Here is a 4,744-nt window from a genome sequence, read left to right on the forward strand (position 1 = left end):
AATGACCATAATCCGGGACACCCCATACTACAATGGTAGTAGATGCAGAATCGTTTTGGTCTACTTGACACGGACATGATGCCTATATTCATGATCATTGCCTTAGATATCTTCATAACTATGCACTTTTCTATCAATTGCTCGGCAATAATTTGTTCACCCACCGTAACACATGCTATCTTGTGAGAAGCCACTAGTGAAACCTATGCCCCCCGGGTCTCTTTCTTATTATATTGCATCTCTTTTATTTACATTGCATCTCGTTTACTATTTTGCAATCTTTACTTTCCAATCTATACAACTAAAATACCAAAAATATTGATCTTACTATGTTTATCAGATCTCACTTTTGCGAGTGGCCGTGAAGGGATTGACAACCCCTTTATCGCATTGGTTGCAAGGTTCTTGATTGTTTGTGCAGGTACTAGGTGACTTGCACGTTGTCTCCTACTGGATTGATACCTTGGTTCTCAAAAACTGAGGGAAATACTTATGTTACTTACCTTCATCACCCTTCCTCTTCAAGGGAAAACCAACGCATGCTCAAGAGGTAGCAAGAAGGATTTCTTGCACCGTTTTCGGGGAGATCTACGCCAAGTCAAGACATACCAAGTACCCTTCATAAACTCTTCTCCCTCGCATTACATTATTTGCCATTCGCCTCTCGTTTTCCTCTCCCCCACTTCACAACATTTGCCTTTTCTTCGCCCTCCTTCCGTTCAATCTTGTGTTACCATGTAACTTACTTTTGGTTGCACACTCTCTTGATAAAAGTTTATGGATCCTCATCCACTTGCTAATCTCTTTAAGAGATCCAATTATGATGAACCAATTGCTAGTGAGTTTTGTGCACTAGATTATCTTCATGAAGGTTTGCTTGAAATTCGTGAATCTAAAAATTGTGATGAAGAAATTTATGAAAAGACTCATGATAGACCATTGAATAAAAAGCATGATTGCAATGATTTTACTATAAGTTCTATTGATGTCAATTGTGCTAATAACAATGAAAACCCTAAGCTTGGGGATGCTAATTTTGCTATGTCTACTACTTGTTTCAATGATCATGATTGGGGTGATTCTTTTTATAATCTTGAAAATTTATTTAAGCTCCATGATGAATATGAGATTGATAATAATGTTTGCAATAATACTGAAAGAGGGTTTGGAAGAGTGTCAACTTTAGATCCCACATATTTGGATAATGTTCAACTTATGAAGTTTTTGATAAAAGTGGGTTCGGAGAGGTCATGACTTTATTTTATGATAATCCCACTGTTTCGGAAGAGTGTCAACTTCGCATGCATGTGGATCGTATTGAGAATATGTTATGTGATACTTATTTTGTTGAATTTGATTATGATCCTACATGTAATTATTATGAGAGAGGAAAATATGGTTGTAGAAATTTTCATCCTACTAAATTACCTCTCGTTATGTTTTTTTGACAGAAAGACTGTAAGGGAACCCCCTACAGTATAATTGGTGCAACAAACCCAAATTGCAAGTACCATGCCTTGAACCTGGGTGGGTGGGAAGGCATCAGCCCCTTCCCACCACTAGGCTATGCCTTCTTGGATGATAGTTGTTTGATCTTGCTGAAAAAGATAGAAACTTTGCGCTCACGAAAATAATTTTCGTAAATCACATAAAATAGATTTTTCCCTGATTATTTTTGAAGTAGATTAATATAAAAATTACCCTAGTTTTCCTAATTTTGTACAATTTTTAGAGTTCCATAAGTACTCGAAAAATGCAGATTGCTATAGACTATTCTGTTTTTGACAGATTCTGTTTTTCATGTGTTGTTTGCTTAGTTTGATGAATCTATGAGTAGTATCGGGGGGTATGAACCATAGAGAAGTTGGAATACAGTAGGTTTAACACCAATATAAACAAAGAATGAGTTCATTAGAGTACCTTAAAGTGGTGGTTTATTTTCTTATACTAACGGAGCTCATGAGATTTTCTGTTTAAGTTTTGTGTTGTGAAGTTTTCAAGTTTTTGGGTAAAGATTTGATGGATTATGGAATAAGGTGTGGAAAGAGCCTAATCTTGGGGATGACCAAGGCACCCCAAGGTAAAATTCAAGGACAACCAAAAGCCTAAGCTTGGGGATGCCCCGGAAGGCATCCCCTCTTTCGTCTTCATCTATCGATAACTTTACTTGAGGCTATATTTTTATTCACCACATGATATGTGTTTTGCTTGGAGTGTCTTGTGTGATTTGAGTCTTTTCTTTTTAGTTTACCACAATCATCCTTGCTGTACACACCTTTTGGAGAGACACGCATGAATCGGAATTTATTAGAATACTCTATGTGCTTCAATTATATCTTTTGAGCTAGAAAATTTTGCTCTAGTGCTTCACTTATATATTTTTAGAGCACGGTGGTGGTTTTATTTTATAGAAATTATTGATCTATAATGCTTCACTTATATTATTTTGAGTGTCTTTTAGAACAACATGGTAATTTGCTTTGGCTATAAAATTAGTCCTAATATGATGGGCATCCAAGATGGGTATTATAAAAACTATCATATAAAGTGCATTGAATACTATGAGAAGTTTGTTTCCTTATGATTGTTTTGAGATATGAAGATGGTTATATTACAGTCATGCTAGTAGATTAGTTGTGAATTTGAGAGATACTTGTGTTAAAGTTTGTGATTCCCGTAGCATGCACGTACGGTGAACCATTATGTGATGAAGTCGGAGCATGATTTATTTATTGAGTGTCTTCCTTATGAGTGGCGGTCGGGGACGAGCGATGGTCTTTTCCTACCAATCTATCCCCCTAGGAGCATGCGCATAGTGCTTTGGTTTTTGATGACTTCTAGATTTTTGCAACAAGTATATGAGCTCTTTTGACTAATGTTGAGTCCATGGATTATACGCTCCTCACCCTTCCACTATTGCTAGCCTCTCTTGTGCCGCGCAACTTTCACCGGTACCATACACCCACCATATACCTTCCTCAAAACAACCACCATACCTACCTATCATGGCATTTCCATAGCCATTCCGAGATATATTGCCATGCAACTTTCCACCGTTCCGTTCATATGACTTGCATTACTTTTGTCATATTGCTCTTTGCATGATCATGTAGTTGACATCGTATTTGTGGCAAGGCCACCTTCATAATTTTCATACATGTCGCTCTTGATTCATTGCATATCACGGTACACCGCCGGAGGCATTCATATAGAGTCCTATCTTTTTCTAGCTTTGAGTTGTAATTCTTGAGTTGTAAATCCATAAAAGTGTGATGATCTTCATTATTAGAGCATTGTCCTAGTGAGGAAAGGATGATGAAGACTATGATTCCCCCACAAGTCGGAATGAGACTTCGGACTTTACAAAAAAAGAGAAAGAAAGAAAAAAAGAAAAGGCCAAAAAGAAAAAAAAGAAGGCCAAAGAAAAGAAAGAAAAAAAGGAAAGAAAGGAAGAAAAAGAGAAAGAAAAAGAAAAAAATAAAATGAGAGAAAAAGAGAGAAGGGACAATGCTACTATCTCCTTTTCCACACTTGTGCTTCAAAATAGCACCGTTATCTTCATGATTGAGAGTCTCATATGTTGTCACTTTCATATACTAGTGGGAATTTTTCATTATAGAACTTGGCTCGTATATTCCAATGATGGGCTTCCTCAAAGTTCCCTAGGTCTTCGTGAGCAAGCAAGTTGGATGCACACCCACTTAGTTTTTTTGTTGGGCTTTCATATATTTATAGCTCTAGTGCATCCGTTGCATGGCAATCCCTACTCACTCACATTGATATCTATTAATGGGCATCTCCATAGCCCGTTGATATGCCTAGTTGATGTGAGACTATCTTCTCCTTTTTGTCTTCTCCACAACCACCATTCTATTCCACATATAGTGCTATGTCCATGGCTCACGCTCATGTATTGCGTGAAAGTTGAAAGAGTTTGAGATTATTAAAGTATGAAGCAATTGCTTGGCTTGTCATCGGGGTTGTGCATGATTTAATACTTTGTGTGATGAAGATAGAGCAACAACCAGACTATATGATTTTGTTGGGATAACTTTCTTCGGCCATGTTATTTTGAGAAGACATGATTACTTTGATTGGTATGCTTGAAGTATCACCATTTTCATGTTAATATGAACTTTTATTTTGTATCATTTGGATCTGAACATTCATGCCACAGTAAAGAAAATTACATTGAGAATTATGCTAGGTAGCATTCCACATCAAAAATTTCTTTTTTATCATTTACCTACTCGAGGACGAGCATGAATTAAGCTTGGGGATGCTTGATACGTTTCCAACGTATCTATAATTTTAGATTGTTCCATGCTATTATATTACCCCTTTTGGATGTTTATGGGCTTTATTTTACACATTTATATCATTTTTGGGACTAACCTACTAACCGGAGGCCCAGCTATCGGATTTCGGGTTCCGGCAGACCCTTGAGGTTCGAACACTGGGGTGCGCGTGGAGATTTCGCCCTCTACCTACCTGTTCCTCGCCGGCTCGCTGAGATCTAAACTACGAAAGGAACAACACAAGAGACACAGAGTTTATACTGGTTCAGGCCACCATTGCGGTGTAATACCCTACTCCAGTGTGTGGTGTGGTGGATTGTCTCTCGGGCTGTTGATGAACAATACAAGGAAGAACAGCCTCGCGAGGGTCTGTTCTTGGCTGGTGCGATGAACTGCTAGGAGGAGTTCAGTCGCTCTCTCTACTCTTTCTCTCTCCCGATTCAGGT

The sequence above is a fragment of the Triticum dicoccoides genome, chromosome 3B (genome assembly GCF_002162155.2).
Source record: "Triticum dicoccoides isolate Atlit2015 ecotype Zavitan chromosome 3B, WEW_v2.0, whole genome shotgun sequence".
Classification (NCBI taxonomy): Eukaryota; Viridiplantae; Streptophyta; class Magnoliopsida; order Poales; family Poaceae; genus Triticum; species Triticum dicoccoides.